The sequence below is a fragment of the Girardinichthys multiradiatus genome, chromosome 8, assembly GCF_021462225.1.
Source record: "Girardinichthys multiradiatus isolate DD_20200921_A chromosome 8, DD_fGirMul_XY1, whole genome shotgun sequence".
NCBI lineage: Eukaryota > Metazoa > Chordata > Actinopteri > Cyprinodontiformes > Goodeidae > Girardinichthys > Girardinichthys multiradiatus.
This window is the reverse complement of record NC_061801.1, coordinates 13,306,891-13,319,306: the sequence shown is the minus strand read 5'-3', so window position 1 is coordinate 13,319,306 and position 12,416 is coordinate 13,306,891. Positions and strand designations below refer to the sequence as shown.

The 12,416-nt window shown below is 39.0% G+C and overlaps 1 long non-coding RNA gene across 1 annotated transcript; it reads right to left on the bottom strand.

Annotated features, from left to right (window-relative positions):
- Positions 1–4,253: 4,253 nt before the first annotated feature.
- LOC124872900 lies at positions 4,254–10,160 on the bottom strand. The gene is made up of 2 exons (XR_007039384.1): positions 9,729–10,160; positions 4,254–4,725 (listed from the first exon to the last, which is right to left on the bottom strand). It is a non-coding gene; the product is annotated as an uncharacterized LOC124872900 (long non-coding RNA).
- Positions 10,161–12,416: the final 2,256 nt, after the last annotated feature.

Sequence of the window (12,416 nt, the reverse complement as noted above, 5' to 3'; positions counted from 1 at the left end):
GGTAAAAAGAAAGAAAAATAATGTATGATAATAAATGAAGCGTTGGAGATGGTGAAACCAGAATATGAATGAGCAGACTTCCTCAACAAAGCTGGATTGACCAGTTGGTATTGGCACCAGACAAGTCATCAATCTTTACTACACAAAAGCCACATCCTGAGACAATAACTGTTTCACAGAGACCAACACCTGCATTTCACACGGATATGATGTTTGAACTTTTAAAGCCTTATACTCCTAGGTGACAAACCAACTACTTTAGTGAGGATTTGCAATTAAGAGATGGTTGAAAGGCCTGTTATGATTTGACTTTTGAGCTCTTTCAACTGTAGTTAAATTTCTCTTTGACTGATTTAGTTTGCTTTTGCAGTGTTGCTGGCTATAAAAAGCCCTTAACCACATCTTGTGTATTTACAACCAAAGATTTCCAATGCAAATATCAAATCTAAAATCTAATCCCATTTTTATTACATGTTACACACTGGTAATTAAGACATTCAAGACAGGGCTGTGATGAGAAATTGACTGGTTGTGTTTCAGTCATCTTATCCTAACCATCTTATCTGTAAAGCACAAGATTTAATGTTAGTCACAGGTTTGGTTGTTTGAAACTTTAAACTGCTACTCTTTTAGGATCATAGCTACTTTCTTACAAACATTTTCAGACTCATGAAGATGAACACGCACCTGATTTTCACGATTTGCGTGTTCACTTCTCTTTCCTAAATTGAAGAGTGGCAAAGAGAAACAGGCTGCTGAGTCACATCATATTTATACTTCAGGGAAACAGAAAGTCTGAGATTACTACTTAAAGTTTTTGTAGAATATATGATTACCTTAAAAAGTATAAGCTACATTAAAATATGCCTTGGTTTTATTTATTTTATATCAGTTGTTTGGTGGAAGCCACTAACTGTGCATCGGTAATATCCAAAATATATATTTATTTATTAGCTGGTTTTTTTTTCCCATTGAACAAATGTGCCTAAGTTGAATGTTAAGTTTAATATTTTTGGAGTGTTTTGAAGTATTGCTTTTGAATATGAATTTAAGTGAGCTTTTTATATATCTCTACCAGGGGTGCCAAAAAATGTGGAGGATGCTGTAAACGTCACAATAAATGTTTTGACATTTGTAATCTGATTTTCTTTCTCACCATCCAACAATGGCAACCTATATTTTATTTTTGACCATCCAGATAAATATGTAATCTTATATAGAAGACTGCAATCATCATCATCCTATCTATAAACTAAATTATTATTTTACATTTGCCAAAGACACACTGATCTAATCTTGTTACTCGAATAGTTTTCAGACTTATTTTTTGCAACACTGATGCTCTCAGTTTCTGTTCTCCTGCTTTTTTCTCTGAGATGAGACATTATCCTGAGGGAAAAATCCCATCATGTTTTCAAATCCCTGCACTGGTTCATCCTTATTCTTCCTCACTGCTCTGTCCTCCGACCTTTGAGAGAAGTCATGTTGTCAGCAGAGAAGGACTGATACTTCTGCAGCCTCGACCTCCATCAGGCCGAGCTCCCACAACTAGCCCATCCTTCATTTCTTGATGTGGGAGCCTAACCTACTTCAAGTGCCCTCACCGCATTCTACTGCATTCCTCAACTGGACTTGACATTGAGTCATGCCTCTGAGTGCAAGTTCAACCGTGTCCAAGGTGCTTATTTTCACCCAGCAGTTAATTTTCCTTCATAAAAGAAATATGCACACGGTGCATTCCTGAAATTGAGGTGAGGCTGTCACACCCACTGATTACTACAAGCCCTCTTTGAGCATCTTTAAAGGTGAAAATGTTTGCAGTTAATTGGAGAAATATCGAAATCAGAACTTTATCTTTGGAACTAATGTTGTGTTTTAGGTTGTACAGTGTGGTTTAATAAATAAATCACCTACCATTGGGGTTATTTAGTCTATCATAAAGTATGAGATGATGACTTGTGAATCATGTACAGTGGCCTGAAAAGTATTCAAAACCTTAAAAATATTTCATTTTATTTGACAAAATACAGCATTATTGTGAAGTGGAGCATTTTTTTTTCAAATAATCTTAAAAGTGTGGTGTCATTTGTGTATTTAGGGTTGTTGTCCTGCTGGAAAACTAACCTCCATTCTAATCTCAAGTCTTTAGAAGCCAATAACATGATTTCTTTCTGGATTGCTTTCTGTTTAGCTCCATCGCTATCAACTCTGACCAGCTTCTCTGTCCCTGCTAAAGAACAACATCCCCCGTAGAATGATGCTGCCATCACCGTGCCTCACAGTGGTTAAGCTGTGTTCAGGCTTATGTGCAGCTTTGGGTTTCCTCCACACAGAGCATTTTATATGTAAGCCAAAAAGTTCAGTTTCGGACTCAGCTATTTATAGCAACTTCTTCCATACGTTTGGCTTGTCCCTTATATGGCTTGTGGTAAAATGGAAACTGGACTTCTCTTTTTTTTTTCTAGTAATGGATTTCCTTGTTCCACCCTTCCAGAAAGTCCAGATTTGCATACTGCATGAAAAATACCGTACACGCGGTATGAATCCCTGCAGCTCATCCAGTGGTACCATAAGCCTCTCTTTCCATTATTGGATGATAGAACAGTCTATCATTATTTATAATCCTAACACTTCTCCCTCGCCTATCTCGTGTGTTCTTTGGTCTTCATCATGCTGTTTGTTTACTAATGTTTTCTATCAAGTTACATGCAGTTTTACTATTTACTATGATTTACTATTTATGTAACCTCCAAAGTCAATTGGTTGCACTTGATTTTATTTAGTGGTATCACAGTAAAGGCAGCTGAATACAGTATGTTCGGCACACTTTTCAGATTTCCATTTGTAAAAAGTTTAAAACTTATGTCTGATTTTTTTTGACTTTGTAAAGTCAAATGTGAAAAAGTTCGAGGAGTTGCCTGCAATGTTTGCAGTTCTCAATTTGAGGCTGTGAATTTTTCAACCTGCCAGCATTGCTACAGAAATTACACAATAGGGTAGAGATGCAGATAAACGCACGTTCCCCTTGAGAGAAGCAGAGCAAACAGATATTAACATTAAACTAGAAATCTCCAGAGGTGTAAAGTGAGCACGAAGTAGTTACACGAGGACTGACATTTAGGCGACGCGGGCTCTAGACAATGCTGCACTGTTAGTGGGCAGGACGAAGGCAAAGAGCAGCTGTCTCCTCATGTAGGCACCAATTTGTGCACACCTCCCTCAGCTGTCTGAGCCTGGAGAAATGGCTGATTCATATCTCAGGACACTGGGTCAGTGTTCAAGAACAGGTGGATATCACAACCTGCACCACATAAACAGAAAGTGTGTCTTCCTAAAACCTTCAGTGAACATGCACACAGATGTATATTTTGTAATAATTTCTTTTAGGTTGCAAAAAATATAAATAACACTGCATCATGTTAGTGCTAAATTTAGACATTTTTTTTGTGTGGTTCAGGTTTTACCCTCTAATATATCTCACTGTATTTGTAATAAAAGTTTTGGATGCCTGGAGCAGTATAAATATATCACTACAGAAACTGTATAATTTGGCTTTGCAGTGTTCAAATCAGAAGCATCATGTTGTCATTTAAGCATAAGAACTTTATCCTAACAATGACATATGTTCAATGTAGTATCATGGTTTGGGCCTTGACATGGCTGATATTATTGGTAAAATAAAGCTCAAGCATTTCTTTGACTGCTTTCTGTCTGGGTCAACTGGGGAGTCAGCGATGCACTGGGAAACTGGCTGCCGACTGGCGGAGGCTGTAACCAGTGATCGGCTAGTCAGAATCCCAAATATCTCTCTCCTTACGATTACCACACTCCAGTGCTACCAGGTCGCACTGACAGCAAAACTCATTATTTTAAGTAAACGTTTTTCAGCATAAGTAAGGCGTATACAAATGAAGTCAGAGTAAGTACAGACATATAAGAAATATTCAAAAGAAAATAAAAGAGAATGATACTTTCATCAGATAACAGGAAGGCTCAAAGAAGGATGGAAAAAATTGCTCTGCTTTCAACCTTTGGATGTCTTGCAACATACTAGATTTGGAAACGTTGGACAAAAGGAAATCATTGAGTTAAGGTAGGGAACCTCTGTAGGAAATGAAAACAGAGACTACTGCTATAGTAATCTAGTTATAGGATGCTTCATTATCATTTTGACTTTGTTTAAAATATTAGTACACTGTTTTACAGCTGTTACAGTTTTTTATTCACACGTAGAAATCACTCAGAGACTACAATCAAGTTTTGACATTTATTAAGTGAATAGTGAAGATCTGTTTCTGACAGGGTCAGTTTATCTGAGGGAAGGAGAGAGAGAGAGATGTTAGCGAGGCAGCAGGAGTCATGGAGGAAATGTTCTAAGTATGTTAGTGGAGCTGGCTTCCGGATTCGAGGAGAGGTGGCGGCACAGACGGAGGCAGATCCTGTTGGTTCGGAGGTAAGTGTGGGGAAAGCTGTGCCAGGAGAAGCCTGTGCCAGCGTTTGTTGACTGGTGGTACTGTATACTGGAGAGCAGGTGGGCAGAGGTATTCATGAGCTGCTGGTGATGACCTGGATCTGAGGTTCTTCCAGGGAGTTATGAAAAGCTTGGAGTTGGCATGGAGGATGCAAAAGCACAGAGAGGAGAGGTGCTCAGACCAGAAACCCTTTGGAATTCAAGGGCTTGAGGTCTCTGGAGATAGATCAGGTAAGATATCCTCCAGGGCTGATCTGAGACAACGCAGAGGACAAAAACACAACAATAATCTGAACATGCAAGATAATCTTAAAGAGAACTCAGAGACAGAATGTTTCCCTTGATTCTACAGGTATAGGTTAAACACCAGGTGTCAAGTGGTCGCCACGCAGCTCCTTATAAACCTGGGCAGGGGATATGGAGATTGCTCTCAGGTTTGAGAGCAACTAGTTGCCCTGGGCATACCCACCTTTCTGAACCTGTCACTAGAATCAGAGGGAAACACTGACACACCCAGCAAACTCACGATCCAAACCATGATAACAGCAACTGCTCTCTCATTCACACTGACATCACCTCTGCTGATGTCACATGAACATTTTTAGTAGGAAGGCTAAATTCACAGATATTCCTGTATTATAGTTTTTAAAGAAAATCGTGAGCAAAAATCTGTATTGGCAGGTCTAAGCATTACAAAAACAAAAAAAAGTCTGATGGATGCATCTTAAATCTTGTGGTAGTCACTTGGACCAAACCCTTCATTATCTGTGAACACTAGCATAATTTTGCTTTGCTTTGGTGGATTTTTTTTTGGTGAACAAAGGTTTGGCTCTTTTGTTATGCCACTTTGTTACAACCTTAATGTCCTCACCTCTTTAAAAAAAATGAAGGCACTCTGTTACTGGCTTTCTTTCAAACCTCTCCAAGTTTAAAAAGAAACAGAATTCTTGCTTGTTCGATGCCACAGGCTATTAAAGTCTGTCTGTTACAATGATATTTTGTCAGACCCTCACTCTTTTTATCTGTTCTCTTCAACCATGGCTTACTCTCCACAATGCTTCTTGTATTTTTTTTCCTCTGTTATGCACATGTTACCTCCACCATTTTATTTCCATTTGATTTGCAACTCTAATGAAAGTTCTTCACTTTCCCTTTTTAATCACAGCTTGATTTGCTCATGTTTTAAGGGTTGACATCTCCACCTGGGGTCTGCCTTTCTGCACCCTAACCCAAATCCTGAGAGGACTGAGCAGCAATCGCTCAACAGAAAAACATGGCCCCTACTCTCTATCACTATTCACATCACAACAATGCATCCCGTCAAGACTAACAAGTGTGTGGGACGAAGCTCGGCAACTGTCATGGATCAAAAAATCTGACTTGAGGAGTTTCTGACAGCATGAGGAAATACTGACTTCATTTCCTGGAAATGTAACACATGATCCAGGACTTTCACTCAGTCTATCCAAAGTAAAATTTACTATGTGGAAAATTTAGAAATCTATCTGAAAGTATGCTGAGATAGTTGAAAGCTTTACAAAGATGGAGAAGTGAAAATGTGCTAAAGTATAATTCAATAGAAATATTCAGGAAAGCAAAATTGAAGAATTATACTGATAGCAGTTTATACCAGAGAAAGAAAATAGTGTACAATATGAAACTAATCTGTGTAAATGTCCTCACTGTTAGATAGATCTGGAGAACACCTGCAAGGTAGAATGTGTCATGATCCTTCGATGTTTAAGTTCTGGATTTCAGTTTCTTTCCTAGTTTTTTTTAAATAGGTTCTACCAAGTCTTGCTATATTCTGTTGTTACAGTGGGGAGAACAAGTATGTGATACACTGCCAATTTTGCAGGTTTTCCCACTTGTAAAGCATGTAGAAGTCTTTTATTTTTATCATAGGTATTCTTCAACTGTGAGTGATGAACTCTAAACCAAAACTCCAAAATAAATCACATTGTGTAATTTTTTTAATGTAATTAATTAGTATTTTCTTGTATGACATAAGTATTTGGTCACCTAACAACCAGTAAGAATCCTGGCTCTCACAGACCTGTTAGTTCTTCTTTAAGAAGCCCTCCTGTTCTCCACTCATTATCTGTATTAACTCCACCTGTTTGAACATGTTATCTGTATAAAACACACCTGTCCACACATTCAATCAAACAAACTCCAACCTCTCCACGATGGCCAAGACCAGAGAGCTGTGTAAGGACATCAGGGATAAAATAGTAGACCTGCACAAGGCTGGGATGGGCTACAGGAAAATAGCCAAGCAGCTTGAAGAGAAGGCAACAACTGTTGGTGCAATTATAAGAAAATGGAAGAAGTTCAAGATGATGCTCAGTCTCCCTCGGTCTGGGGCTCCATGCAAGATCTCACCTGGTGGGGCATCAATGATCATGAGGTAGGTGAAGGATCAGCCTAGGACTACAGGGCAGGACCTGGTCAATGACCTGAGGAGAGCTGGGACCACAGTCTCAGTGAAGACCATTAGTAACACACTACTCTGCCATGGATTAAAATCCTGCAGAGCACATAATGTCCCCCTGCTCAAGCCAGTTAATGTCCTATTATGTCCTACTATTTTATCCCTGAAGTTTGCCAATGACCATCTGGATGATCCAGAGGAGGAATGGGAGAAGGTCATGTGGTCTGATGAGACAAAAATTGAACTTTTTGGTCTAAACTCTTCGACGTGTCTGGAGGAAGAAGGATGAGAACAACCCCAAGAACACCATCCCTACCGTGAAACATGGAGGTGGAAACATCATTCTTTGGGGATGCTTTTCTGCAAAGAGGACAGGACGACTGCTTCGTATTGAGGGGAGGATGGATGGGGTCGTGTATCAGGAGATCTTAGCCAACAACCTCCTTCCCTCAGTAAGGGCATTAAAAATGGGTCGTGGCTGGGTCTTCCAGCATGACAACGACATGAAGCACACAGCCACGGCAACTGAGTGGCTCTGTAAGAAGTATCTCAAGGTCCTGGACTGGCCTAGCCAGTCTCCAGACCTGAAACCAATCGAAAATCTTTGGAGGGAGCTGAAAGTCCGTCTCTGCTCTTATTCTGCTCATTACTCTTCTCTCCCTCTGTTCCCTCTCCCCAGTTGGTCTCAGCTGTTCCTCATTTTCACCTGATTGTTCCCACCTGGACTTGCTATGATTTTCTCCTAACTCCTCCCATGTATTTAAACTTCCTGGTTTTCATCTCTCGCCACTAGTTTGTGCTGTACCATGCCTGTGTGTACACGTTTAAGATCCAGTCTATGGTAGAGGTGAATGCTTTCAGGATCCCAGCAGGGGGATACTCACAATGCCATTATAACATTTATTTTTTTAAACTACTTATCTTGTCCAAACTTATAGAATATGATATCCATTCACTTCTCTTCATTTTTTCAATTTGTATTTGTTTTGTGGTGAAAATGCAGCCAAATAAACCATAAAACTGCATTCTTTTTTGCATTTACTCACAAATGTTTTCAGGAATATATGCATAGAATTATGCTCAGTTTACTTTTTAACTCAAAACTGATTATCAGTTGTTACTATGAACTCTTGAAATCTGTCAAGATATTTATTTTTTCACAAACTTGAGGCAAAATACTTGCTAAGAAAAAGTTCCAATATTTATTCATACTTGTGTTGGGGCCCCCAGCCATGGGTTACAACATTGATGAACATGGACTCTGAACTGCACACAAAGGCCGATATCAACTTTTCAGTGTCACTAACTTACGCCTAACCCAACCAAAATGCCATGTTCCAACATGGCGGCCTCTACCACACAGCTCTCCAGGAGACAGGATGCGCAAATGTCTCCTTGCTGGCAAATGTCTCCTTGTCGGTGAGCAGATATCTCTTCAACATGGATCCAAAAGTGACAACGATCATGCTGATTGTATGCAACAAAGTTAAGCAATGATCTGCTGTTCGAAAATAATCAGCATTTATTCATAAAGAGAGTAATAGGACAAGCGAGGCTTGATTTTGCTTTGAGACCTGCAGAGGCTACAGAATATATGTATGGTCAAAGATACATATATAGCTAGACATACATTTGTTGGATAAGTGCTGTTGATTTTAGCATTTGTTTAACAACTTTGTTGTTTTGTAGTGTCTGCCAAAATGATGGAATCACACTCTGTTATGAACTTGGCAAACAGCAGAAGGTTGTTGTTGCTGATTAACCTTGCTTCATGTCATGAAAGGATTCAGGATTTATTCAACTTCATTAAGTATACAACTTGAGATGCTGTGATTTCAGATGTTCTTTGTCAGCTTACCTTGTTGTATCAGCAGAAAGCACAACTGGAAGCTGAATGATATTCTCAGTTGCAGTCTTACCATCAGATGGCTCTTCAAAGAGAGAATGCTGTGAAGTTTGAGCTCTCGAAAGCTGAGGAGATGGCTGAAGCAAAGTTAAAGGACCTGAAGGCAGATGAGCTCAAAAAAGCTTCATCCAAAAGGAGGGACAGACCCCTACCTCTCAGGTACCAGATTTGCATAATCACTCACAGCAGCTGCAGTAGCCACAGCAGGAGGCAGACTCAGACAACAGGTATAGTGTCTAACATAGAGCCTAAGTCAGAGTCTCCCCTTCCTAAATTTAGTCAGTGTTGGAAGTCAGACAGTCTCCAGTTGTGTCTTGCAGTGGACAACCACCAAGATGACCAATTGCCAGACTCACCAGGTGTAAGTGGTCCAAATGGGTGGAAAGAGCAGCCTTCCAACCTGATTTGCGCCCCTCTCCCTTCTGACTCAGTGTCGACCCCTAGGGCCCAGGAGAAGCACACAAGGTTCCCATTTGACTCATTCCAACCTGATCCACCACCACAGGCACGAGTCCACTGATTGGAAAACTCTCCTTTAAATCATGAGAAAATTTTCTCTTTAGGTTAGATCATAATCTTCCACCATTTTATGAACTTTACCAGCTTGACTTTTCAGATGAACATGGTCCACCTGGTGAGTACAGTGTTTAAGCAGCTTGAGTCCCTTGATAAGTGTCATTATGCTCGAGATAGTTCTGACCCACATGAAGATGAAACACTCAGAAGAAAAAACTGGATTATGAAGAAGAATTATTTTCTTAAACAAAGGTAAATGGGAAATGTGCCGGAACTGGTAATTTGCCAAATGTACAAAGAAAGAGAAAAAGCAGGTAAATTGAAATGCTATAGTAAACATGAAATAAATAAATCAAAACACTACACTTAATGTGATAAATGAGTTAGGAGATGAAGCTTACAATGTTGGAGTAATCTAACCACTGGAGGGGTTGAGGGATTTGGAGTTTGAGTGTTCGGCACAGAAGTTTCTCCGGTAAGGCTTGAGAGATCTGTGAGGAATGATGAGTTCAGAAAGGAGGTACTTGCGTTGGAGCATGAACAGGTTATGCTTATGCCAAAGTTCAGATGACGGTGAAGACAGGAAGCTGCCAGCTGGTTGTTGTCCTGACAAAGTAAACAGGAATCTTGGATCTTAATCCACAAAAATAGGAGACCTTTCTCCAGAAGTCAAAAATCCAAAACAGCAAAACAATGCTGAGAGCAAAGTGAGGCATCAACAAAAGTTATCCAAAGGTTCAGGTAAAAGAACCTGCAAAGGAGCACAAACAAAGATTACTAAGAGCATAGCACAAAGCAAAGATTAGTTGTGGCTTGAGCTTGTACCACTGAAGGCAAACACTCTGGCGCTGAAGTGTTGGCAGCCTCCTGCTTAAGTACACCTCCAAGCAATCAGCAGATTAGTCACACCTGTCACCCAGCACACCTGAGAACTACAGCACCATCTGAGAAGTGAACAAAGTAAACAAAAGAAAAACACACACAAAAACTCCAGATCCTGACACTAAGGACATAGAAGTTTTTGATCAAAGTAGTCAGGAGTCAAATACTCATGCTTACCTAGTTGAGGTTGCACATTGTCTTCTTGACTTGTGTTTTCCTTCTTCTCGTGAGAAGCTGAGACTTATAAGGAAAAACAACCGCTAAGAGAGTTCATGTGTTCATAAAAAATCTTCCTCCACAAATTAGTGACAGAGAAGAATACTCGGTCGATGAAGTTGCTGCAACTATTGATGCTTCTGAAGCCCTACAAAAGGAAGATGAACCTCCCAGAGAATATTTTCACCACTTGAAGACTGCTTATTTTCAGGGATTGCAGTGGACAACCACCAAGATGCGTTTGCAGCTCTGCAAAAGAAAGATGAACCTCCCAGAGAATATTTTCACCACTTGGACTGCTTATTTTCAGGGATGTTATGCTCCAGGTCTTGAAGAAGACTACACTTTTAAATCTCTGTTTCTTCACAACCTCCATGAAAGTGTGCAGTATGACATGATCATGCATTGCATAACAGAGAATCTCTCCGTGCAGGAGATTCGTAGGTATGCTCAGCTTATGTTGGAGATACGCATCCTTTTTGACAGAGCAGGAAAAGGCAAAGTTAGAGTGTTAAACATTCAGAGAACAGGCCTTAGAAAATGTGTAAATTCAGTTCCCAAGTGATGTAATAGAACCAGGTCAGTAGTAACTGGTGCCAGCAAAAAACCAAGCTGCCAGATAAAAGACGAACACCTTTTCACAGTGCAACATCAAGGTGTAAGGTTGTACAACACTGGATACTACAGCACAACACACAATAGGAAATATTGCATTAAGTAAGTACATTGTTAAAGTTGGATAATTAAACCATTTTAAAATCACATTTGCTCACAGGGATTTACATTCTACTCGTTATTTCTTAATTGCTGCTCATCAGATTTGAACCATAGCATCCATTTGCTACATTTGCCTTTATCTATTTCAATTACAGTGATACGTTAACTCCATTTTTATTTCAGCTTCTTTAAGAGGAGGGTGAGGCATTTTTCAGCCTCTACTCTGCAGTAATATCAATCTAATTATCACCACTCCCACATAATTAGAATTATAGAGATTAATGGCCTTATGACGGCTGCATAATGACTTTTCAGCCATCTTTATTAGAAGTTTCTATTACCAACCCACTGATGGCCCACTTGTGATTCCTAGTATCTCCATCCCTTGGAAAGTACTGTATTGATTGAATGAGTGATCTTTTCAACAAGAGAAAGGACATTATGTATTATGCGAGTTATTATTATTATTGAATTTGGTAAAGAAAGATAAAAGTTGCTCATGTCTAGATGATGTTTTACAAAAATATGTTTATTAGTTTTGATTAATTTGACTAACTTATATGTAAAAAGAAAAAAATTATAAAGAATGATAATATTGTTTCTGTTAGAGTTTACAAGTGCTTATTTCTAGTGCCGTGAAAAAGTATTTGCCCACTTACAGATTCCTTCTGTTTTTGCCATTTTGCCACATTTAAAAAGTAGTTTTCAAATGAAGATTTCATTTATTAAGAGAAATAAAAGCTATCCAAAACAATGGAAAATAAATTGCCCCCTAATTCTAACACCTGGTCGTGCCTCCCTTGGTGGGGCATAATATGTTGTTTTTAAGATATGTTAGGCTACTTCATCCAGTCAGATACGTTCTACTTAACTTTTTTTATTCTACAGGCAGTTACTTTTTACATAGAGCTAGGCTGCTTTTCATAGCATTTATCTATCACTTAATCAATAAAATCATTATTGAAAAGCTGGATATTGTGTTTATGTTGGCTTTGTCTGATATTTGCATTTTTTGATTGTCTGAAATATTTAAGTGTGACAAAAAAGAAACAAAATAAATCTGTAAGGGGCTAATACTTTTTTCAAAGCACTATCAATTCATTTTACTTATATGTCTTTCTACCGACACATATATATATATATATATACAGACAGCTTCAAAATTTTATCTGAAAGTGGGTAGCAAAGAAAAAAGTAAGGGTATAAGAACAGATGGATACACGTGGGAAGAGAAGGAAGGAAGAAAGTTTGTTAAAAGTTGTTCTAGCACTGAG